Raw genomic sequence first — 27,345 nt, forward strand, 5'->3', positions numbered from 1 at the left:
ACAATTATAGCTCTTGGTGAATAAGACCAAAAAGGTTATAAAAAGAGATGATTCCTTTGGTGACTTTACCTAAGTGACTTTATAGAGATGTGAGCTACAAAATACCTTGAAATCTATTTAAAAAAGACACTGCATAGGGATCAGCAGGTAGCGTGGTGATTAAGGCTCCCACATAGCCAACCGTGATGTGAGTCCCAGATCAGGTGGCATGCTTTCTCACGTTCCCTTTCTCTCTCTGATCAAATTAAAAATAATAAGTAAATAATTCTCTAGGAAAAACCACTGCATACATAGAGATTGTTGTAAATGCTTAATTTTACTCAAATGGTTAATAAAATTGTATTAGCTACTACTTTTTAAAAAATTGCCAGTGGAAGATAGAGAGACAGGTAGAGGGGGAGGAAGCACCCCCAGGGGTGTGTGGTTACACTGAAATCCCTTCTCCTCCATTTCTGCATCTTGTTGAGATTTTAGGTGTGCTCTCACAAGTGCTCCATGTGTTTTTCTAGTGGTCAGCTTCCTTAACTGATGTGGAATCTGGCCATAGGGACATGAGGTAGGAAAGGGTGAGTAGGATGCATGATCCTAGCCACTACTTTCAACATTCACATTTTCTGTTCAAAAGCAAGTCTTTTTTTGTGCTGAATGGAAAATCCCCATGTAGGGAATAGAGATTGTTGTAAATGCTTAATTTTACTCAAATGGTTAATAAAATTGTATTAGCTACTACTTTTTAAAAAATTGCCAGTGGAAGATAGAGAGACAGGTAGAGGGGGAGGAAGCACCCCCAGGGGTGTGTGGTTACACTGAAATCCCTTCTCCTCCATTTCTGCATCTTGTTGAGATTTTGGGTGTGCTCTCACAAGTGCTCCATGTGTTTTTCTAGTGGTCAGCTTCCTTAACTGATGTGGAATCTGGCCATAGGGACATGAGGTGGGAAAGGGTGAGTAGGATGCATGGTCCTAGCCACTACTTTCAACATTCACATTTTCTGTTCAAAAGCAAGTCTTTTTTTGTGCTGAATGGAAAATCCCCATGTAGGGAAAAACCATTCAAGTCACTGCCACTCAGTTCACTAGCTCCACTGCCTTTGACATTTCAAAAGCTCACTCCTATTAATAAGCCATTCAAGTAGGAGTTAAGGGATAGTTTAGTTACGCTGATCTGGAAGAGGTTTTGCCACAATCTCTCAAATGCCACATTCACAGCAATTAGATGCTTTGTTTTAGGAAACATGATTATTTGCTTCTGAATGAATCTGAATAGTAAGTATGTAAGATAATAGACTCAAATAAAATATATACATTAGCAATTATTTTTTCAAAAGTTCTAACATAGCCCCTAGACATCAATTTTACTCCTTGCTTGGCTGTGTATCTGAAAAGAACTGCCAGAATATACTTCATGCCTGGAGGAATTAATTTGGGAAAATCTGCACAGAGAGCCTTAGCTGAAAGTGAGCTGTACCGGGGCTTAAAGTCTATTCACTTCACTGAGAGAGACCTTACCTACCACCATTCAGAATCTCATACAGTGCTGATGTCTTAGAGCTCTGTCAACAAGACTCCTATTGTCTTCTGTACATAATTAAAATGTTACATAATTAGGATGTGCATAGTTTCTATAAATAAGTGTTACAATGCAGGACATTTTATGGGCCACATATTTTGATAGACTATTACCTAAAATAAACAGGTTCCCTGTTCTACTCATTTTTCAGTTGAAAGAGAAACATAAAACTTGATCGATTGTTTTTCCAACTTCATTTTTAACAAGACTTTTTATTTTTTTTAGATTTTGGAAGGGGGTTGCCACATTTCTGAAGCTTTCAATATAAAAATCCATGAGACATGAATTAGTATGACAGCACATTATGATAGTTCATGACCATCATGGTCATTTTGATTTATCAATACATGGTTAAATGTATTCTGAATAAGGCAAGAATATGGGTGTTTGATTTTCTCAAAGTCATTCCTTTCTGAAGAGGCAATCTTGAATGTGAACCCATTTTCTTCAGACAGACTTTGTATGATTATCATGCCTGCATTTATGACAGGACACAATATGTGGTGACTGTCAGACCTTGTTGACTGCTTACAAAGATATATGGGCAATCTTATACACAACAGTTGCATTTTTCAAATTTGCACCACCTTCTTTAATTGTATGACTCCCATTGCAGGTAAAACTACCACATAGGGCTCCAGAGTAATGGATCAGTTATCTCTTCAGGAAGCTCCTGCAAGAACTGAGAGTAGCCATGTTGAAGACATTTCTATAGCTATCAAATTACAGGCTCATTGATTACAGATTGAGTTCCCTTTTAACACTTACACTTGAGGGTTTCTTGTAACTGCTTCAAAACTGCAAGTCACCATAATTTCAGAAGGGAGTAAAGTTAATAGTGGCACGGATACAGACCCTATGCTGGAGAAGTGTACAGTGGATGTTGTCTTCTTGGTATGACTGTTCCAGCCAGCTTGAGAGCCTTCTCTGCCCTGTAAGCAATGGCAGTGCTTAAGGATAAACTCATTGTACATTGCAGAAGAGGCAATAGTTCCCAATGATAAGATGGCTGTAGTGGGTGTTTGGACAAGTTGATAAGCCGTGTGTGATCAGCATTGTAGGAAAGTCTCTGTCTAATGAACTTGCCCTGGTGGATTTTTTGGAAGATAAACTCGAAAGACAAATGATGGATCTGTAGCACAGGAGCTTATTTCTTTAGACATCTGAAATTGTGGCGGATAAAGATTACTCTGTGACCACCAATTTCAATATTGTAGTGGTGACTGTTGGAGTCCATCAACAGGAGGGGAAGTGTTATCTCAATCTGGTGCAAAGAAACGTTAATGTCTTCAAATTCATCATTCCTCGTACCATCGGTATAGTCCTGATTGCACAATAACTGTTTTCCAATCCAGTGGACATTCTCACATATGTTACTTGGAAACTAGGTGGCTTACCCAAACACCAGGTGATTGGAAGTGGATGTAATCTGGATTCTGCTGGATTGTGCTACCTCAGGCTGTAAAACTTGGTGTTCATCCCACCAGCTACTGCACATGGATTTTGGGAGAACACGGCAATTTACGTGTGGCTGTGTCCAGTGAAGTGAATGTGTTGGTGTTTGTCTCTAGAAATCAAATCTGGAAATTGGAACAGATAATGACAGTGAAAATTGGAGGAAAGTGCATAAGATGGTGGTTGAAAGTGCCCATGAAGTCATTAAGCTAAAAGGATACACCAACTGGGCTACTGCATTGAGTGGAGCTGATCTCACTTAATCCATGTTGGAAAAAAATCTATCCAGGATTCATCTGTGTCAACCATAGTGAAGTGCATGTATGGCATTGAGAATGAAGTCATCCTGAGCCTTCCATGTATCCTCAGTGCTTGAGGATTGACCAGTGTTATCAATCAGAAGCTGAAGGATAATGAGGTTGCTCAGCTCAAGAGTGCAGATACACTGTGGGACAGCCAGAAGGACCTAAAACACTGGTGACTACTGAATTCTAGGCTATAGAAATTTAAGACTACAATGTAATTAATCATAAGCATTTTATTTTTATCCATGTACATGGATCACAGTTTGCTTTTATCTTGATGTGTGAATGTGGGCCTCCAGAATCTCAAAGCTCATACTTGGTTTAATGCTTGCAGTATGAGCCCTTGAACAAATAAAATCAACTATTATAGTGTGAAAAAAAATAGTGACATAATAAGTACCATGCCAAAGGTACACATAGCTCCTGTAAGACACTGTTGTTTTCAACTGTGAGAATCCTGAGTGGGATCTGCTCAGTCAGGAGACACAGGTTGACAACGTCTCCCACAGGTTATAACCACCAGCTGATATAGTTATCAGTTTACTCTGATTTTGGAAAGACAGCCTAGAGGTAATCTGGAATACCACCAGCTGAAAATATTTCTTCTGCCCTGTGGATTAATAGCTACAAGTTTAAGGCAGGGAGGATACCGAAAGTATTAACAAATGCTGTATGAGGCAGATTTAGGAGATGAAGCCTTTCTTTGCTGTTTCCAGTGGATATTTTGGTATGGTTCAGGGGAATGGTGATCCAATCATCATCAGAGCCCTCTGGTAGGGGACAGAAAACTGACCAGACTGTTAAATCCAAGGTGTTTGTAACCACAGGGAAGGTTACAATAGGACATCTTTCACAGAGAAGACTCAAAATTATTCCGAAATGCAAACAATTATCCCTATGTTTTCCCCTCATACTTCTGGGTCTAAAGTGTTTCTTATAAGGTGCCAGGGTTCTTGTTCTCTCTCCACTTCCACAAAATCTGTGTGTTCTATTACTGTGGCGATATAACCTTGCCTTTCTGCAACCATCTTTTATTGTAATCTAATTATTTCATCAAGAAGGGTTGGGTGTGAGAAGGATAAGGACATTTATATAAAACCTTCAGAGACACAGTGCATCCCCTATTTTGGGCCCAGGGGACCTTTGAGGGTTTGTTGTGCAGTGTAGTCAACCAAATAGTCTTTATTCTTAAGTTTAAAACCATGAAAAACAAGAGAATTCAGAAGACTAGATAAGAATTGTTTAAATCCCTTACTTCCTTTTTTTGGCCCGCTTGGGTTGCTCTTGAAGGAAAAAAAAGAAGCATTGTTATAAGAAATGATCATAATGAAATCCAAGAATTTTGGTCCCTGACCACTTTCATCCTGATCTTTAGATGCCCTTTTAATGACCATCATGCCTTAGTCAGATGTCTGGACCAAGGGTATGTACAGGAAGCAGAAGAAGGAATCTTTTGAGTTGACTTTTGTGGACTTGTCCATGCTCAATGTCATTAAATGCCTCAGAATGGTAGGCATTGTGGATGATATCTAGAATGTCTATCAGTGCATTGCTGAGATTCTTGGGCAGTTTTTGTTAGAAAAGGAACACCATCATCAGACTGCAAATGATCCAGAATGGCAAATGCATAAGATAAATTAATTTCAAGGTCCCAGTGGTGTGGCTGTAGTCAGTTTTGACGAAGACAGCAATTTCAAAACCTAAACGTGACAGCAGTAAGGTAGTATTAGGAGCTGTGAAGGAGAGTCATGGGTCTAAAGTAATCAGTCTGTAAGGATTTGGCAAGGGCCAAGTCCCCTGCAGTTTGGTTCCTACCATGTTGAGACAGTGGGCCAGCTTTTCCAGGAGTCACAAGTTTGGCATATGGCAGAAACCTCCACTTCAGAGACAGACCCCTTACCTTGTATCCAGTCTATGATAATGGATGTTTCAGGCAAAAAGTAAGGTCATGAATCCTCATGATGACACTATTTGTACAGTGCAGGCTCATCAGCAGTATGATTCCAGCTGGTCTCATTGAAGAGTGAACCTTTACTATGGCATCTCCACTAATAGCCCAGATAGTTCAATTGGCAGCCTGGTTTGTTTTTATACTTCATGACCCCAAAGTGTGATGTCTTTCATCTGACATTCCATAGCTTAAGAAGTGTCTGGCCAAGCTCTAGGCCTTTTGCAACATCTCAATAGTAGGTGAAGATATAGTCACGTTCATAAAAAGGGAGTATCTTAGTCCATTAGGCACTGCTGTTATATAACATCTGAGGCTTGGAAACTTATAAAGAAAAGAGGTTTGGGGGAACCAGTGGGTGGCATAATGGCTATATCACTGTAGTCGACCACAGTTTGAGTCCTGGATCCGCGGGATTAACACTCACGCTGAGCATGTGTACCCAAAATCCCAAGAGGAGATTGAAAGAAGGGATTGTGGTACAGTCATCTCTCATGAGGGGGTGATTTCTATCTCTCTGTCTCTCTCTGTTTCTCTGGCAAGTGCATGTACCCTATAGCAAAAGTCTCTCTTTCTCAAAAAAAAAAAAAAAAAATTGGACCAGCAGATGGTGTAATAGTTTTATCGCTAGACTTCCACATGCTCGACTATAGTTTGAGTCCTGAATTTGGTAGCTAAAAACTCATACTGGGCATGCATGCATGCATGCCTAATCCCTAGAAAAAAATGGAGGAGAAGGGACTGCATTGTGGTCAATCCTTCTACAGGTGATTTTTCACTTTCTGACTCTCTGGTGAGCGCACATACTCTATAGCAAAAATATTGCTTTCCAAAAAAAAAAAAGAAAAAAAAAAGAAAGAAAAAGGAAAGGAAAGAAATGAAAAGAGAAAAAAGGCCATGATTCTTGTGGCCAGAAAGTCCAAGATTGGGTGGCCTCATCTGGTGAGGCCCATGTGTTCTATCACAACATAGCAGAGAAATAAAAGGGGCAAGTGGGGTGTGCAAAGCTCAATACACAAGCAGTGGATTTGCTCTATAGCACCCCACTCTTATTGGAATGAATTCATTGAGACTCACTCCCTTCAAGGAGATGGCATTAATCTATTCATGAGGGATTCACCCTTGTGTCTCAAGCACCTCTTACCAGGCTCCACATCACAACACTGTCACATTTGTGGATCAAATTTCAGTAAGAGTTTCAGCAAGAACACTCAGATCATAGCAGGGGGTATTTTCCTGAGATATGAAAATTGTTTCAGATCTACTTAGTAGAAAAATCGTGACCCCCTTGAGTTTAACACAGCTGGTATTCAGGTTGAACACCTGCCCAAGCCCTGTGTGTACCATCATTCAGCTTAGGAGAGGCAGTATACCAGGTCCAGGTAGTGTGTGGAATCTCAGGGACATGAATCTCAGGATGCATTGAGCAGGCAGTTTTCCTTACAGCAGCAGTTAAGGAGTAAAGTGTCCCTGCAGGTACAGCTGCCACATTCCCACGCAAAGTCAAAATGCTGCTGAGGCCAGGAGTACTCTGTCATTCTCTCCAGACAAGTCAGACTTGTTGGGCTCTCTTTGCCTTTTTAATCACCAAAGTTAGCTCATTCTGAAATGAGGATACTATATTGGAGACTTAGAAGGCCTTTCTGAGAAAGATATCACTTTCAAAACAGGCCAATACTGGGACCAACAGTTAGCGTAATGGCTATGTCGCTGGACTCCCACGTAGGCGACCGTGGTTCGCATACCAAACCCGGTGGCTTAAAACTCACGCTAGGTGCATGTGCATGCATGCCCAAGATCCTGAGAGGAGAATGGAGGAGAAGGGATTGCAGCGTGGCCATCCCCCTGGGAAGTGATTTCTCACTTTCTGTCTCTCTGTCTCTCTCTGAATGTCTGGCGAGTGCACGCGGCCTATAGCAAAAACCTCTCCAAAAAAAAGCCAATACTAAACTAATAGTTATTTATTAAAAGTGCTATATTTAGTAGCTGTCTCAGGATAAAAATGATTTTAAAACTGTAAGGCGTACCTGCGGGGAGAGCTACTTCCCATTTCTCATGACGTCAGTAGGCAACATGATCACTCCCGGAAATCTATAACTCAAAAGGGTCATTAATACTAAAATCTAAAGGTAGAGAACATGTTATAGTGTGCTGGAAAGCTTCCAGTGAACCCTTTAATTGGAGCTCTCCTCAAAGCAGTCTGATTTGTAGGTCAGTCAATGAAAGGAGCTAAGTAGGAATCTCAAGTGAACTATATGTTGTCTCCAATACCCATAGTATCTACGAATGTTTTGTTGGGACTGCTCTTTGGTGGTGGTGGTGAGGTCAGAGAGCCGTGTTATTTTGTTTTGTGATTTTTTTTTTTTAATTTAAGCTTTTTGCCAAAGTGTGCATGTGTTTGCCAGAGAGACAGAGACAGTGAGAGGGAGAGGGAGAAATCACCTCCCAAGGGGGGTGGTCACAACACAATCCCTTCTCTTCCATTCTCTTTCTGGGATTTGGGCACACACATACAAGTGCCCAGTATGATTTTCAAGCCACCAGGTCCAGGACTCAAATCACAATCAGCCATGTGGGATCCAGCTGCCTTAACCACCATGCCACCTCCTGACTCAAGCTCCTGAATTTTGTCAGGGTTTATCTGCTACCTGTGATGATACAGGTGTAATAAGACCTGATTATTATCCCAGGTAAGTGAGGACTCATGCTTCCCTTTCCATCGCCTGCCCGTGTGTATATTTCTCCTCAGACTTTGAGCAGGTGGTTACTCTGTGACCTCCGTTCTTTAAAGGGTTTGAATAAAGTCATGGAAGGGAAGTTAGCATCTTCTTTTGGTAAACATGACAGCACTATTTCCTCCAGTTTTCTACATCCTAGAGTAGAGAACAGAAGTTTTTAGGAGTGGCTCATGAGGAAGGACTTAGGGAGATAAGCAAAAACAAACGTAAAGTTCTCAATCATCTCATAAGCTAATTTCTTTAGAAATATTTCAGATTTCTTCTTTGATTTGAAGATGAACTGGTGACCTGGTTCTTTTCCCTTTCCCTTGGATCTTTCCCTTTATTTACACCTGTATTCTTTAGTGCGACTTGTATGTCATCAATCCAGGAACTACCACAGCTGTTGTGGTTCTACTTCCTCTTTCTCCCTACTCTGAGCAGCAGTGATGGATATTACCAGTTTACATGTGTAGATTATCTTACAGGTCTACATTTAAATTCATGCCCAATATTGTTTATTTGGTTCACTTAAGTTGAAATCTGTGTTTTGTTTTTGTGTTTACTATGGGGCATGCATGCTTACCAGAGAGAGACAGACAGAGAAATCACTCCTTGGGGGATAGCCATGCCATAATTCCTTCTCCTCCACTCTCTTCTCTGAATTTTGGGCACACATGCACAAACCCACCAGGTCTGGGACACGAATCAGTGTCAACCATGTGGGATTCAGTCCCTAATCCAATGTGCCACCTGCTGGCCCCAAACCTGTGATTTTCAATTAGTGTAAATTTATAAAGTTTTAAAAGAAAACAAACAAACAAAATTTTAAAATAGAAGAATACTTGTACAATAAAGATATAAAAAAATAGTTTTTGTATAGCTATGCCAGGTGTTTGTGCTTTAAGTTATATTACAAGAGTCAAGAAGTTTAAAAAATTAAGTTTATAAAGTAAAATGTTTACAGTAAGCTAGGTTAATTTATTATTGAAGAAATAAAAATATCTTTTGAAAAAACTAAGTGTAGCCTAAATGTACAGTGCCTATGCAGTCTAGATTAATTAACGAATTATTAATTAATTAGATTACAATAATGTCCCACACCTTCACATTCACTTACCCCACACTCGCTGACTCACCCAGAGCAACTTCCAGTCCTGCAAGCTACATTTATGCTTAGTGTTCTACACATGTGCACCATTAAAAAAGAAAATTACACTGTATTTTTACCTTTTCTATGTTTGAGTGTGTTCAGATACACAAATACTCATTGTGTTACAGGCGCCTACAGTATTCAGTATGGTAATAGGCTGTATAGGTTTCAAATATAGGAGCAATTGACTTTATCACACAGCCGATGTGTGTGGTTGGCCATACTATACAGGTTTGTGAAAATACACCTTGTATTACTGACACAGAAAACAATCATCTAATAAGCCATTCTCAGAACAATCACTGTCATGGCTTGACTCCCGGACTGTGTGTATGCAGTGTGTATATGTGCACGTCCACACATAGTCCCTCTCCTCCAGTGCTTTTGCTTCTCTGGTTGAATTCTGACAGACTTTCTTTGAAGCAAAAACAGGCTATGTTAACACAATTGAATTAAAATTAAGGTGATTATTCAATTTGTCCAAAAAAATCTGCGATGATTGAACTAAGTCTCTGTGAGTAAAGCTCTTTTAATTAGGGGTCTAATAGATAAGGCACCAACTTTGACTCTGAAACCCAGTGACCTCATGTGATTATTTCATATTTGCTCATTATCCAGTTATGATTCATCATTATTTAAAATAAATTTATTTAAAAATAAATTATTTATTTATTTAGTATGATTAAATTTGCCATAAGGCATGAATGCTCATGAGAGAGAACAAGAGAGAGAACAAGAGAGGGAACGAGCAGTTAGCGTAATGGCTATGTGACTGGATTCCCACGTAGTCGACCGCAGTTTGCGTCTCGGACCTGGCGGCTTAGAATTCATGCCGGGCACGTGTGAGTGCGTGCCCAAGATCCCGAGAGGAGAATGGAGGAGAAGGGATTGTGGCATGACCATTCCCCCTGGGGGGTGATTTCTCACTTTCTGTCTCTATGTCTCTCTCTGTCTGTCTGGCGCCCACACGCACCCTATAGTGAAAATCTCTCAAAAAAAAAAAAAAAAAAGAGAGAGAGAGAGAACAAGAGAGAAAGAGAGAAAGAGAGAGAAAAAACAAGCAACCAGGTCCTAGACTCGAACTGTGGTTAGCCTTGGTCATGTGGCAGTCCAGTACCCTAACCACCATGACATCCGCTGACCTCAAAAGGAATATAATGAGAATATATTCATTGATTAAGTGGTTGACTATATTGAACTTTAAAAAGTCTGCATTTTCAAGAAGCTTACATTTTGGTAAGCATAGAGATCTAGAAATTCTTACATTTTAAAAATTCCTGTAAAAATTTCACAGAAATAATATATGTTCTAAACTTATAATATCTACTTTCATGCTCACAATGTGATACACCATTAGCATCTCTTGTATATTCTTCCACACTTCTATTTTCATATAAAAACATACACATGGAAGATTTTTTTATGTATATGTGGGACTATTTGATTTTACAGGAAAAGAATAAATGTTCTATAACACTTATCGGCATTTTGTTTCTGTTACTCAACAATTCATCATCAATTTTCTTCAAAATCCAAAGAAATCCTCTTTTCTCCAGTTATGTTGTTATAATTGCATAATATTACATAATTGAATATGCCACAATTTACTTAATTATTCTCTTCATGATGGACTTTCACAGTTTTTCTTGTTATTTCAGAAATGTTTCTCAAAATATATTTTAAAATATATTCTCAAGTGTTTATTGCTATTTCTGAGTTACTGGGCTAAAAGATAATGTGTATTACTCACTCCCCCAATAATATCAATTTGGAGTTTAACCAGTAAGTTATGAGAAATCAATTTTTTAATCCCATTTATTGGTTAGCCTTAAATGTGTTGCACTTTGATTTTCCTAAATTAATAACTGAATAGTATGTATTTGCTTCTTTACTTTGTGTTTCCCTGAATAATATTAAGGTCGAGCATCTGACCTTATGTTTATTATCTACCTGAGTTTCTGTTTCTTGAGTAGCCTGTCCTCTTTTAAAAAAAATTAAAATAATTAATTTACATTTAATTGTTGTACATCTTTGTGGAAACAATATAGATTTTCTTTTTTTGGAGAGGTTTTTGTTATAGAATGCGTGCGCTTGCCAGAAAGACAGAGAGAGGCAGACAGATAGAAAGTGAGAAATCACCTTCCGGGGGGGATGGCCACACCGCAATCCCTTCTACTCCATTCTCCTCTCGGAATCTTGGGCACACATGCGCACACGCCCAGTGTGAGTTTAAGCCACTGGGTCCAGGACTCGAACTATGTTTGACTACATGGGAGTTCAGCGACATAGCCATTACGCTAACTGCTGGTCCCACAGTATAGATTTTCAAAGCATTTGTGCAATGTATAATAATAAAATTAAAGCCATTACCTTATTCATTGTTTTCAACAAAGAACACTGCACTATGATATATCACTTTCAATTTTATCTTTTTATAATGGATTTTTTTTTCTCTCTCTCTTTTTTTTTTCTTTCTCTCTGATCACCTTGGAAGCCCTATTTTCTTTTTTTCTTTTAATTATTTTTTATTTTATTTATTCATTTACTTATTTTATTGTGACCAGAGAGACACAGAGAGAGAGACAAAGTGAGAAAGCAAGCCACCAAGTCCAGGACTTGAACCATGGTTAGCCATGTGGGAATGTCCAGCGCCTTAACCACCACACCACCTGCTGGCCCCCATGGAAGCCTATTCTTGAATTATAATGGATTTTTTTTTTTTTTGAGAGATTTTCACTGTAGGGCGCGTGCGCTCGCCAGACAGACAGAGAGAGACATAGAGACAGAAAGCGAGAAATCACCCCCCAGGGGGGATGGTCACGCCGTAATCCCTTCTCCTCCATTCTCCTCTCGGGATCTTGGGCACGCACGCACACGCGCCCGGCGTGAGTTTTAAGCCACCGGGTCCGGGACACGAACCGTGGTCGACTACGTGGGAGTCCAGCGACATAGCCATTACGCTAACTGCTGGTTCCCTATAATGGATTTTTAAGAGGATGTTCATTAGCTTCTAAAAAATTACGATTTGGATAATATTTTACAATGTTTTTTTCTACATTTCTTGGGTCAAATGCAGGAAATATTGCTCATGGGGTATCTATTCTATTTAAGGTATCTATTTTATTTAAATCTTACTAAATTTTCCTTTGTGGCCACAGAATAACAACATATAACATGAAAGACAGGACAGGCTAGCCCTTGGTGCAGTGGTTAAGGCAGCTGGATCCCACTGGGAGATTCTAGCCTAAGACTCTGCAGCCCGAAAAACATGCTTGGCATGCGTGTGTGGTCCTAAAATCCACGAGAAGGTAAAGTGAAGAAGTGATTGTCGTGTGACATCCTCTTTGTTGGAAGCGTGCTTTCTCACTTTCCCTCTCTCTCTCTGTCTCTCTCTATGAGCACAGGCCCTCTCTGTCAAATAAGATAAAAATAATGAGGAAGAAAATAATATTTTCATAGATATATTAGATTGAACTCATGAATTAATTATGTTTTTGTGTTTATTTATGGCCTGACTAATCTGTCAAATTCTGAAAGCTGTAATTATGCTTTTAATGCAGTGTATCAAATACTGTAATTTTGCTTTAATTGCATTGACTTTTTATTTCTAGAGGTCTTGATATATAAGGCCACAATACTATTTGATACTTAAAGGAATATCATTATTACACTTTTTATACAGAGTATACATTTTAATCTTGAACATTTTATCTCAGTATTTCTAATGCTTTTGACCTTAGAATCCTTTTTCTAGTATTAATGTTTTTACTCCTGCTTATACTTACTTGAATTTTCTTTATCTATATCCATACCTTTCATCTTCAATTTTTTTCTTAGTGCTTAATTTAGCAGGATTTAGTTTTTCATATGATATATATTATATATGTTATATATATTTATACATTATATTACTTATAAACATATATTTTTATATACACTGTTAGATGAAACTATTTTGGCCTAAAACAGCCACTTTACTCCCTCACTTTGATTCCTATGGATAAGCCAAAATCATTAGACTGTTTTTCTGAGCTGGTTGCTGAGTTACAGCCAATCACAGGCATCCTGCCTTTTAAACCATGTTAATGCAGACAAGCTTCAGAATGTAACCAGTGATTTCTCTACCTCACACTCTCCTTACATTTTGTGTACACTTTCCTATTCTGCCGAATTAAAAGGCCAAGTTGATCATAAGGCTGACTGGAGTTGTCTGGAAGTCCGGGGACAACTGCCATCTGATTTATATAGTATTAACATTTGCTCTATTAAAACTCTATTAAATTGGATGGTTTATTTTTCTTTTAACAACACATGTATACATTTAGTCTTCATGACAACTTTATTATATAGGTGCTGTTATCTCTAATTATTGTAATATCCAGAAGAAGAAACTGAAGAACAGAAGGATTACCTTGCCAAGAACCTCATACCTACAGCTGGGTTGAACCAGACAACATTGCACTAAAATGCTTGTGCCTAACCACTATAACTAACTGGCTTTGTGGTATTCTAGTGGATGAATGAGATCCATCCAAATCCTCAGCTTATAGAGAGAACACATGGGCCCAGAGAGGGTGGCAAACTACCTCAGGCTACACAGCAGAAGGGTGCTTCTCCTACCACCTCCTGTTACCTCTTAAGGCATGTCTTGAATTTCCAGTGCCTGTGGGGAAAGGGTCCTAAATGCTTCTCCTCCATTCTCCTCTCAGGATCTTGGGCACGCACGCACGTGTGCCTGGCGTGAGTTTAAGCCACCAGGTCTGGGACTCAAACTGTGGTCGACTACATGGGAGTTCAGCGACATAGCCATTACACTAACTGCTGTTCCCCTAAATGCTTCTAAAGCCACTGTGACCCAGTGTTTACTCTCTTCCTCTGCAGGAGCAGTGCTTTGCCCCCCACTGCAGCCAGCACCACTCAAGTCTGGAACCCTAAGGGAGTGATGCTCAGTGTGTGAGCCTGGGCATCCCAGCCTCCTTGCCATGGCCCTTTGGCACTGGTGCTGCTCAGCGCACTAGTTAGTGTATTTGAGAGTGCAGTGTATCAAGTATCCGTAGAAAAGTACTGGGTTGACAGAAAAATCATGACGTGTTTTTCTGTGCAAAAATTTCATGATTTTTCCAACAACTCAATAGTATTTGCCCATCTGCCTACCCACCTTCCAGCTCTAAAAGACTGTGATTCCAGTATTTCATATTTTAGAATTTCAACATAAATGCGTATATAGCTTCCATAATTCCATTATTCTAGATCCTTTCATTCTGGAATTCTTTGCTCTTCCTTCCCAAAGTTGAGGTATGAGGCATGACTCTGTCCCCCAGGTGGTCAGGACTCAGGCTGCAGGAACAGCAACTGTTAGGGTCAGCTGCTTTACTTCTCTGAGGGAAGGGGCCATGGTCTATGTGCTTTGCCATCTCTTCCTGAATCCTCTGGTTTTGTCTGGTGTTAATGTCTTGCTGCTAGGATGCCCTAATCCTCTTGCTTCCACACCTTTGCCTACTACTTTTTACCATCTTCTCCAAGCTGGGTCTTGCTCACTGCAGGGCCTCAAGGTTAAGGCTTATATAGCACAGCACATAGTTCAGTCAGGAAAACAGCTAGAGCTGATGAACGTCATTGTTTTCTGAAAAAACGAAACGGTCCGCCCTCACCCACACCCATGCCCTTAGCTTCCCTGAGCACTCCTCAGCAGGGCCTGCACCCAGTGGCAGAAGCAGGGCCTCAGGGCAGGGGGTCACTCTGGGCTCTCTTGGGAGAACCTCTCCTGGGGCTTCCATGATGTCTTTGACTGTGATTGTATGACCGCACACTTGCCCATGATTGGAAAAGGAACAAACCCAGAGTGTTAGGGAGGTTGGAGGAGCAAATCCAAAGAAAAAAGACCCAGAGCAGGGGAAAGGGAATGACTGCATCCTGACCTTCGAGCTTACGGCATCCTCAGTGCACTGCCATAGCATACCGGTTGACATTCCCACTTGTGCCATGACAATAACATGACAATGACCAAAACTACTAATGAAGTTAGAAAATGAGAGGGACAACGGTTCAAGTAAAAGCACCACTCTTTTCCTTAAAAAGTCATAAATAAGCCACTCCTTACTTAGCGTGCAATTAAGCCACCCCCCAAATCCAAACACACACCAAAGTTTAGGGCTGTCCTGCCTACAGGGTGGCCTCTATCTCTCTTTTCGGGTAACAGTTCTTCTGTTCCTCTTGAGGGTGGCAGTCAGGGAAGCAATGGTCAGTGGACTGTGTTCTGACTAATTCCTGTTTGTGTCCACCCAAGGAGGGGGCGAAATCATTCCCTGATCTCTCCTTAGGGGGGTGTTCCAATTATTCTATAATCTGCTCAGTACACTTGTTTTCCTTCATAAACTTGTTTTCACTCTCTCTTAAAGGCTTACTCTTAAATTGTTTCCTGCTCAAAGCCAAGGACACTCACACCCCAGGACCTTCATTGTTGAGTCTCCCCAGTAGCAATTTGAACAACTTAAAGCTCTTGATTCCTAATTGCAGACTGTCATCTAAGTCTGTTGCTCCCATGGGCAGGAGGTGAGTGTGCTTATCTTGGGCCACTTTTGCAAGCACACCATTATCATTTCTGAAAGTCTTAGTTAATCTGAACAGTGAAAATTGGACACTGTTGAAAATTTTGACAAAGGTGTTGCCTATCTTCGTTTACTTACAGACATGATTAGCTATTCCTATTTGCTGGTCTTTAAAGAAATAATCTATTGATGAACTACTTCTTCCTGTGATAGTCCATTTTCCTTTTAAGGATTTGTTAAAGCATTCTATGTGCTAAGAATATTTGCCTCTCTAATACATATAATTCAATCCGATGGTCTGATTTTTATATCATAACAGAATGCTTGAATTTTGCCTCATTATAGACTTCATTTATGTTATTGCATCCATTGTTTTCATACTTATAATTGGCTTTGCTTTTGGTTATTTTCACTGTTCCCTAATTTCACCTTACTGGCTTCTTCAAGTTCTATTCATTGCTCTTCTGCATTTTCATTTGAACATTCTATTGTAATGTTCAGAACTGTGAGTAATACCTTTATTTTTCTAAAGAAATAATACTTCCTCATTATAATACTAAAATAAAATAGTGGCCCAGCCTATGGCCTGGTGATTAAAGGAACAGGATCCTACATGACCAATGGGGAGGTTCTAGTCTCAGACCCAGCAGCTTGAAAAATACACAGGGCATGTGTGCAAAAGTGACGCAAGTCCCAACAGGATGGAGAAATGTCTCTGAGTCTTTCTGATGAAAGCACATACTCTCTGGTAAAATTGAAAAAATAATAAATAAAATCTGAAGTTGACTGAAGATTAGACCTTCAGATTATTTCAGTCTCCCACTTTATTTCCTGACTCCTGCTCTTCCTCACTTCCTTGCATCTCTGCTCCCACAACTGTGTCAGAGTTTTACTGAGACATTAAAAACACAAGTTCTAGGTACCAGCAGATGGTATATGGTTATGTTATTGGACTCCCAAGTAGTTGACTGCCATTCAAGCCCCAGACCTGGTGGCTTAAAACTCATGCTGGATGCATATGTGTGTGTGCCCAAAATCCCAAGAGGTGAATGGAGGAAAAAGGATTTTGGTGTGGTCATCCTCCTGGGAGTGATTTCTTGCTTTTTGTCTCTGTGGTGAATGCACACATCCTATAGCAAAAATCTCTCTTTCAAAAAAAAAAAAAAAGGAAAAAGAAAAGAAAGTTCTAGAACATTATTAGATATACCTTTATAGTACAAAATGTTACTGCATTGGTTAGAGATAGCCATCCCATGCTGCAATAATGAGTAATCCTAAAACATCAGTGCTTAAACCAATGAAGGTTTCTTTCTTTCTTTTTTATGTCTGGGTGACTCTCAGGGCAGCTGGACATGCAACATCTCCACCTTGGCATGAGCTTTCATCTTCTCATTGCAGGAGGAGGGTAGCTCACTACAGAACAGTGAGCTAGCATCACTGTTACTCAGAGTATGGTGGTAGTAAGTTCTTCCCATGGAAGTGGTGTGATTATCTCTAATTGCCAGGGCAAGTGTCATGGCCATGACTGAGTAAGGGGTTGGGGAAGCAGACTTCCTTGTGTGTTCAGAACTAGAGAACTTCTTGATCACATTATCTACATCCTTTTAAAATTTAATAGTACACATCAAGATTCCTTTATTATCAAAATTAACCTATTCTTTCTTTCCCAATTAAAAATAAATTAGGTCATTGGGAAAGTCATGATGTAGTTTTCTATGCAAAAATGAGTCATGACTTTTCCCAATGACCCAATATTTTATTAGCATTTTTTACCTATAATTTTTCTGAAATCAGGTGTATGGGTAGCACAATTTCTAAATTTTTATTGTCTTTTTTGATTTTCCCTTTATCACCATTAAGTGCATGAGAGAGAGAGAGAGAGAGAGGAAGGAGTACCCTCCACAAGATCTGGCCATGTCATGATTCTCTTGTAGAAGAGGCCCGGGGTACTCAGCATTTAGCATCCAGGATGCATGTGTTGTTCACTAATCCCTCTCTTTTCAGGACAGAGTCAAGATCTTTGACTACATGTCACATAATTCACTGCAAAGACTCATTATATCCTTTCTAATGAATATATTTCCAGAAGGAAATATTAAGGGTGAAAGAATGAGGAGAGAAGTAGGAAAAGACAACCTAAATGTTTCTCAGACAATTTTCACCCAGTCCTCCTTACTGGTTTGCTCAGCTGCTTCTGCAGTTCTAGTGGCATCTGATGCTCTAGGTCTATGCAAGTTTTGAGTATTCTGTGGTATGAACTAGATGGTTTCTTCAATGTCTTCATCTGTTGAGTTAAGGCTCAGCTTTCATAGATATTCTGTTCCAATCTTCTCTCTCTCCTTTGTCTTCTGGTGTATCCTTTGCTGTTCCTCTATGCTTATCAGATTATGTCAAAAAAAAACCAACTAAAAACACTTCACTGAAGATTTATTGGATTTTCAGGAGAAAGTGACATTATATATGCCATTTACTACAGAAATTCAAAGTTCAATTTAAATGCCAGAATTTGATCAGAAGAAATCTAGAGGACATTCACTCTCTCCAATTTACTTGAAAAATACCCACTACACGAGTCTCAGAGTTGACTCTCCCTCTGTTTATGTGTATAAAGAGTGTTCTCTTTTCTTTTTAACTGCTCTGTGGTTTCTGACCACTGCCTCTGTATTCAGCCTTTTCCACAGGGGTGGGCAGTCTGTATTCTACTCTCCTGCAGTAAGATCATGTTCCTGACACAGCGCCTAAGGGCAAAGAATTCCTTCTCTGAGCTAATGTGCTGCTGACACTTCTTTCTCAGCCACAATAGCTCCCAGTGCTCCTGATTAATCCTTTCATGGTCAATCGAACATAAGCTCTGTAAAAATTAGGACAGATGAGCCTATAGACAGATGAGCCTATAGACTAACTTCGGACTTTAGTTTTAGGGAGATCGTGAGATAACAGTCAAATCAAAATCTCTTAAATTATGGAATATGAGTAACAGCCAACTCTCTCTTTTTATAAGAACATCTGTCTTGCATGCACTCTGTGAATGTGTACATGTTTGTGTGTGCACAGATACATACATTTCTGCCTAAGTGGGAGGAAGGGTTTCCTTTTCAACTTGCATGAGCTTTTGGATATCAGTAAGAGTTTGTCTGCTTAAATTTTGTTATTTTATTTATGTTAGTCTCATGTACTACCAAAAAAATCTCTCTCTTTTGCCCTTTCTCTTTCACGCACACACACACATATACACACACACACACACACACACATCATATATAATATTGTATGTGAGAGAACTTTGAAAGGTTTTGAAAAAAAATGGAATGAAAGTATATTTATTTTGATTTTGATGCAAACTAATTATGAGATCTATGCAATTTTTTTTTCATGATACATATCTCCATGAACTTTGTGAAGATCTCTGGTTTATTTGTAGAATTGGAAATATGTAAGATAAACTATGGGACATTTTACATACACAGTTTGAGTTAATTGGGAACATACTTCTATCACATAGATTTGTCTTCTGACTCACCCTCATCTGATTCCTATAAAATGCGGAGTTATAGTTAATGTTCTCCTAAATCTTGATGCATAAGCACTAAGGTTTTGAGATTCTCTTAGCAGAGTGGAAAAGACAGGTCAGTGAGGAGTTCTGCCAAAATTCACCACAACATCTTCCTGTGCGGTGACAGTCTCTGGTGATAACCATTGAGCAGCAGCCATTCTTGCAGAACCACAGCAGAACTGGGAGAATAAGGCAAATCCCTAGCAAAAACGAGCTGGGTTGTGTACTAATTGCCAGAGACTCTCTGGTGACCTGCTCAAGAACTGAGCTGGGGAAGGGAATGCGGAATGAACCATTTTCAGATTGCTGAAGCTCTTCCAACACTAGGTGAGGGATAAGAAATGTAATTACAATAAGAAATATGATGTCATCTACCTAAATACGTTGAGGAAATCTCAGTCATGCAAAGTGAGGCATGGTTATTAGATATGAGTAGCTTTTTCCTTGGGTGATGCTGAATTTCAGTAGAGGAATTTTAAATAATAAGTTATTATTCTATAGGGTTTAAAAATGATTTATTTTCACTTGAGGGATAGAGTTTTTTTCTTTAACTTAAATTTTACCTTGATTGAATGTTTACTAAAAGATTTCCTTCAGAATTATAGTAGGAATAAAATATTCGGTATGCAATCTATTTGAAAGTTGCTTCCCTAGCCTTCCCTTGAAAAAAGTTAAAAAGGAAATGTTAAAAGATGCTATTAACATTGCCAGACAGTAGGTCAGTTGTAATATACCTGAATCCACATGGAAAAGGTCCTGGTTTCACAATCCAGAACCACCCTGAGCTTGCTGTGTGTGCACACCCAGGAGCCTGGCCAGCTGAAAATGGGGATGGATTGCACTATAAGAGCCCTGTTGGGAAAGCCTGTCTCTTTATTGCTTCATCTCTGCTTCTCTCTCATGGAAGAAATAAATGAATATACTTTAAAAAATAAAATATGCTACTTACAATAACATTTAAAAAATCAGTTGCTTCAGAGAAAACTTAAAATTGCAAGAATTTTATAGAGAAAACATAATAGGGACAAATTAAAGAGGTTCAATGACTACATTAGAGAATAAAAAGCATCTAAAAACCAATGTATTATAATTACACTTTAAAAATAAAAATAAAAGACCAAATAAATGTAAAGTAAGTAGAAGAAAAAAATTTAGCAAATTATCTTCCAAGATTTTTCTGTGAGCAGCTGCTCTGTGCTGCCATGGTATTTAAATGTTGAGCACATATTTGGATTTAGAAACTGCTTTCACATAGTAGCCACCATTCCTATCTCTTATTCTTGCTACACAATTAACCAATTTACAAAAAGTAGAAGTGGTTGTACCCTGGGAAATTCCCCTCAAAGCGTCCAATTACAATAATAACCCATGGTATCAGTGCCTAAATCAGTACACAGATAATCAAGACAAAAGATCGCAATATTTGAGGCCGTGTGGCATTGTGATTAAGGGAGCTGGATTCTCACATGGCCAATTCTGGTTCGAGTCCCAGACCTGGTGGTTTGCTTTTGTACTTACTCTCTCTCTCTGTCACTTTCTGATCAAATAAAAAAAATAAATAGAGTTAAATAATTCTTAAAAAAAGATTGCAATATTTTTTGAAAGTGTATTTTACTTTATATAAAATTACACTATCAAGTCAGTCAGTAGCATTTTGGTTAAGGAGATGGATCCTACATAGCTGACTGCATGGTTTGAGTCCTGACTGGATGGCTTGAAAAACAAGCACAGTGTGTTTTCCAAGGTTTTGCAGGTGCTCCCCAAATTATGAGAGAATAGAGAAGAGACTACCCAGATTTCTCACTTTCTCTCTCTCTCTTTCCAGCAAGTATATGAACACAATAGCAAATTGAAAAAAAATGAATAAAAAATACAGTGCAATGTACTAATATGCAACTTTTAGTGATGTATCTAACCAAAATTTTATTATCAGAAATTGTGTACTCTAATATCTAATTATTATGAACAAGTTTTAGAGTTTTTTAAGTTTTGCTTTAAGGCATGGATTACATATACAATATCAGAGTCTGTAATTATAAATTATTTGCAAAATCATAAGGTACTAATTGATATGTATTAAATGAAGGAAGGCAGCAAGAGAGATGAGAGAGAGAGCTAGGAGAGAGAGAAAAATCACCTCTCAGGGCCGATAGCCATGCTACAATCTCTTCTTCATTCTTCTTTCAGGATTTTGGGCACACATGCACATGTGCCTAGAAGTTTTTCAAGCCATTGAATCTGGGACTTGAACTACAATGTGGGCCATGTGGGATCCGACCATAGTAACCACCACACCACTGGCTAGCTTCTGCAGATTTTCTAATGCTACTCATAATCTGATAATTTAAATAACCCATGCAATAACTGAGTTTGAATTTTTTTTTTCCTTTGGAAAGATTTTCGCTATAGGGTGCGTGCACTCACCAGACAGACAGAGAGAGACATTAGAGACAGAAAGTGAGAAATCACCTCCCAGGGGGGATGGTCATGCCACAATCCCTTCTCCTCCATTCTCCTCTCGGGATCTTCGGCACGCACGCACACACACCCGGCATGAGTTTTAAGCCACCGGGTCCGGGTCGTGAACCGCGGTCAACTACATGGGAGTCCAGCGACATAGCCATTACGCTAACTGCTGGTTCCCTTGAGTTTGAATTTTTAATAACCAGTCAAATTATTTGCTTTCAAGCACATTTCTTCAGACTAATAAATATGCTCCTCCCGAGCAAAGTATCCACATTAAATATCATTAAGTGCTAGGGTAGATATGATTAAGCAATTGTTTTCTCTGTTTACAGGATCATTAATATCTTCATTTCCTGTGCAAATATTAATAAAAGTTTTGTTTGTTTGTTTTGTTTGTTTGTTTTGTTTTTTTTTGCTTTATGCTTTACTTTTTCAAAAGTCTATACATTGTATTTGGGATAAGAAAAAGATCATTCAAAAAAGAAACAAAATGATAAAAATTTTGACTAATGTTAGCTAAACTCATAACTTTATTTTTGGTAGTTAAGATTCTAGAAATTTGGGAACCAGCAATTAGCGTAATGGCTATGTCGCTGGACTCCCACGTAGTCAACCACGGTTCGTGTCCCGGACCCGGTGGCTTAAAACTCATGCCAGGTGTGTGTGCGTGCATGCCCAAGATCCCAAGAGGAGAATGGAGGAGAAGGGATTGCGGCGTGGCCATCCCCCCTGGGGGGTGATTTCTCGCTTTCTGTCTCTATGTCTCTCTCTGTCTGTCTGGCGAGCGCACATGCCCTATAGCAAAAAAAAAAATAAGATTCTAGAAATTTTATTTTATCTTAGAAATACTTTACCAATGATTGAGAAAATGCTCTTCAAAAGGTAATGGTTCGGGACCAGCAGTTAGTATAACGGCTATGTTGCTCAACTCTCATGTAGTTGACCACGGTTTGAGTCCTAGACCTGGTGGCTTAAACTCATGCCGGGCCTGTGTGTGTGCATGCCCAAAATCCTGAGAGGAGAATGGAGGAGAAGGGAATGTGGTGTGGCAATCCCCCCTGGGAGGTGATTTCACGCTTTCTATCTCTTTGTCTCTCACTGTCTTTCCGGAGAGTGCACACACCCTGTACTAAAAACCTCTCAAAAAAAAAAAAAAAAAGAAAAGAAAAGAAAGAAAAGGTATTGGTTCATTACTAAAACTTGAAAAAAGAAAATAAGAGGAAACATAAGAAAAATGTTTTTATATTACTATAGAATTGCATTTAATTTTGCTTTGTAATCAAATTCTTGATCTTACTAGTTCATTTAGAAGACTAGCCATGTATTGTGTTATATTTTTAGTATCAGCATCTGTGGCCATTGTAAGCCCACCGGACAAATTCTGCATCCAGATTTTCTTCAATTTAGGTCTCAGAATAGGTCAGTGGTTAGGATCACAAATTGTCATAGTAGTTATGACTTCAATATGTGAAGAATATGTCAGAATTGAAAGAAAAAAATTGATATTTAACTCTTCTGTTGAATATTTTTACTTCTTTGAAAGCATGAATATGATGAGATAATTTTTTTTTTGAAGAGAACTCTAACGAAAAGGCAATAATTACATAATTTTATTATAGATGTACTGATAAAATAAGTATGTGAGAATATTATTCAGTATATAAAGCCATGAGGGCATGCTAATTAATTGTAAATCTCATGGTTGGTGACTGCATGATAATAAGGCTTCACTTTAAAGTATGGAATGCTTATATGGAATACATTGTTTTTCAGTCTATTACATGAGCAAACAAAGGATCATGTATACAAAATCAGAGTCTGTAATTATAAATTATTTGCAAAATCATAAGGTAACAATTGATATGTATTAAATTTTCTGACAAATGTATATTAAACCCAGGTTGGGACCAGCAGTTAGCGTAATGGCTATGTCGCTGGACTCCCACGTAGTCGACTGCGGTTCGCATCCCGGACCCAGTGGCTTAAAATTCACGCTGGGTGCGTGTGCGTGTGTGCCCAAGATCCCAAGAGGAGAATGGAGGAGAAGGGATTGCGGTGTGACCATCCCCCCTGGGGGGTGATTTCTCTCTTTCTGTCTCTCTGTCTCTCTCTGTCTGTCTGGTGAGCACATGCGCCCCTATAGTGAAAACTTCTCTCAAAAAAAACCAAAAAAACAAAAAAACAAAAAAAAAACCAAACCCAGGTTTATGAAGCAGATACCAGCATATACAACAGTGCACCTTATGTTGTTACTCTGGCTCACGCTAGTATATTCTGAGGATTATATTGTCTTAAATCTTTCAACATATCCCAAACAAAGACTGTAGACCACATCCAGTGAACCCACACTCACTCTTGTAAAAATTCATCTTACTATCCTGAAACAAGATTCGAAAAAATTTCTTCCTTCAAATACTGATAGAGGATGATTTAAATTATTTCCACTTGGTAAATTTAAATGTTTTGAGATCAATTAAAATATCTGACTGTGAAATTTCAAGGGTTTATTTACTTATACCAACTAGTTAGACCTTATAAAGCTTTTCTGTCAAGTTTTTGGCCTCTTATCCATGGCAGTGTCGTAGTCTATCTCTCGGAGCACTCATTAGAGGGCGTTCCCTAATCTGACACACCCAGCCTATCTTTTTCCACCTCCCCACCTCCCTTGTGGTCTATGTCAGTTATGACTCCAATTTAAATTTCACTTTGCTGCTCTCTCTGAGTTCCTGTGCTAAGAGAATTCATTAGGAATGCAATTTCACATTTGCTTTTTTTTTTTTCCTTCAGTCAGTTTTGTGTGGCTGAGAGAGATATTTCATCTGTGGTAGAAATGTAGACATTAGGAAAGCAGATAAGACATTTTTTTTGGACAGAAAAGTAATATTTCATTGGCAGAAGATTCTATTCAAACTCCTAATGCCTGTTAGATTTGGTCCTGGAAGCTTGTTTCTGATTTCCAGATATTAGGTTGATATTTCTCATTTAGTTCCATTCCTTCTTTTCTTATGGGTCATTATAAAGTTTTTGGGGACAATTTTTAAGTGGAAAATTGGAGTTACTGTTCAAATTTTCTTTGAAAAGAACCAGGTAATATATAGAGGTAAATGTTGTTTGTGATAATTTTATCTCTATGTTAAGGGTAAAAGAGCAGTTTAGTTCAATCTCCCCATTGTGCATTCTTAGCTAATGGAGACAACTACAACTTGAATACAAACAAATTATTTTGAAATAAAAAGGGTAGATTTAAAAAAAAGATTCCAGGGTAGCATATGCTCACCAGAGACAAAGAAATAGAAAGAGAAAGAGGGAAAGGAAGAAAGCACTCCCAGCAGTGGGAATAGTCATGCCACAATCCCTTCTCCTCTGATCCTCTCTTCCTTTCAGGATTCTGGGCACACATGCATATGTACTTACTTGTTTTTCAAGCTATCGGGTCCAGGACTAGAACTATCTGGTTGGCCACATGGGATACAACTCCTTTAACCACCAGGCAAGTGACTGGCTCCCAAAAGAGCAGCTTTTTTAGATATTTTTGCATCATGGTGCATAGGATTATGAGAGAGACAGAGACAGTGAGTCAGAAGTGAAAAATCATCCCAGCGGGGATGGCCATGACACAAACCTTTCTCCTCTACTCTTCTCTTGGGATTTCGAGCACACATGCACACGTATCTGGCATAAGTTCAAGTCACTGGGTCAGGGACTCAAACCGCCATTAACCATTGGAAATTCTTGTTCCTTAACTGCTCTGCCACCTACTGGCCCCCCAAAAATCAAAATTTTTTTTTAAACTAAGTGTTTATATGAGAGGAGTAAATGTAGATAAGAGTAAAACTTAGAGTCAGTGACTCTAAATGGGAGGTCAGTCATTAATGTGTGAGGTACTCCTAGCTCTATTCGACAGATACATGAATTGTCTTTAATGAATTTAGCTAGTAGTCATCTAATTTTATCCTGATACTTCCTGTAGTGGAGCTCTGTGATCTATCATTTGCATAGAATATTAGTCATAAATAAGTACGATAATTTCTTTATATGTGAAGTTGTTGATTGGAATTATCCACACTGCTGAAGCAGTGATTTTCAAACTTCAGCCTGCAGCAGATGCCCCTGAAAGGCTTTCTCGACCATGCTGAATCTCAGTGTTCCTGATTCCATAGTCTTGAGGTGGGGGTGATATTTAAATTTCTTACAAGTGTCCAAATAATGTTGATCCTGTGGGTACTGCATCACACTTTGGGAATCATGGCTCAAAAGTAACTTCTTTATCTCTCAGCTAATTTTTTCAATTTCATTCACATGTCTAACATTTCCTATTTGACTGAATCCGGCCCTCACATCAGGCCTTTCTATGATGTATTTCTTGAACTCTGAATATTTACATTTTCTTCTTCTTTATTTAATTTTTCCAGTTTAGCCACTTTCTAATTCCAAGTTATCCAAATCTCCAATTTTTGAGAATGCTTTACTAAAATTGCTAAATTATGTGACAAACTCATATAATAACATTCATTCATTTAACAAGGATTATTTGGGCTCATCTGCCATTACTGGACATTGTTTTAGGGACTAGTATCATGTGGTGAGGAAGAGAGACAAGGTGTCTACTCTCGTGGAGCTTATAAATTAGTGGTGGTGGAGATACAGGAGAAAGTGAATGAACAAATGGATAAACAAGATAACAACAGGTTGGTATAAAACAGGATGATGTGATTAGTAAGATGGGGTGGTAAGTATCATATAGGGAAAAAAAGGGAATGGCCCTATGAGAAGGTATATTTTAAAGTTTAGGAAGTATAAGAACACATCTTTTTGTTTGGAGTTCAAACACAATGTGAATGAATCCTGATATCTTTTTCTTGTTTTGTTTTTTTCCTAGAGGCTTTTGCCTTAGGGTGTGTGCACTTGCCAGACATAAAGAGACAGAGACAATGAGAGAGGAAAGTGAGAAATCACACCCCAGGGGGGATGGCCATGCCACAATCCCTTCTCCATTTTCCTCCTGGGATTTTAGACAGGCACACACACTCACCCAGTGTGAGTTTCAAGCCACTTGGTCTGGGACTCAGACTATGGTCAGCCATGTGGCAGTTTAGTGACTTAACTGTTACACCATCTGCTGACCCCCTAATATCCTTTTCTATTGGAAAAATATTTATTATGAATTCTCTCAATTCCTCCATCTTTTAATTTTGATACTTACGTCTTTACCCTTTTCAAAAGCCCTCCTGTTGTATCTTATTAAGAGCAGGTGGTCATTTCAGATAAACACCCTTCTGGTGAGTTTCTATGTGACTTTATAATCTGTCTCTTTTTGTGGTAAAGATGATGCCCATTTTCATTTATCCTCTCTTCCCATGACAGTAGGAGAATAAGCAACCTTCTTTTTAGCCCTTCACTTTTGCCACTGACCTTCTGTCTTGATTTTTAAAACACACAACATACCATGGTTTTCCTTCTTAATTTTTCCTTTACTCTCTTTCAGTTTATATGTATCTTCCTCTCCACTCTTCTGTCTCTATCCATCTATCTACCCATTTTTCCACCCATCCTTCTGCTTTTGAACTTATTATTTTTTATTATTTTCCCATTCCCTAAAACACTGACAAAATGTTGGAATGGAAAGGGTAA

The 27,345-nt window shown here is 38.8% G+C and overlaps 1 pseudogene; it reads left to right on the forward strand.

Annotated features, from left to right (window-relative positions):
• Nucleotides 1–2,510: 2,510 nt before the first annotated feature.
• Nucleotides 2,511–3,505, forward strand: LOC102480868 (L-lactate dehydrogenase B chain pseudogene; annotated as a pseudogene).
• Nucleotides 3,506–27,345: the final 23,840 nt, after the last annotated feature.

The sequence above is a fragment of the Tupaia chinensis genome, unplaced genomic scaffold, assembly GCF_000334495.1.
Source record: "Tupaia chinensis unplaced genomic scaffold, TupChi_1.0 Scaffold000448_1, whole genome shotgun sequence".
Classification (NCBI taxonomy): Eukaryota; Metazoa; Chordata; class Mammalia; order Scandentia; family Tupaiidae; genus Tupaia; species Tupaia belangeri.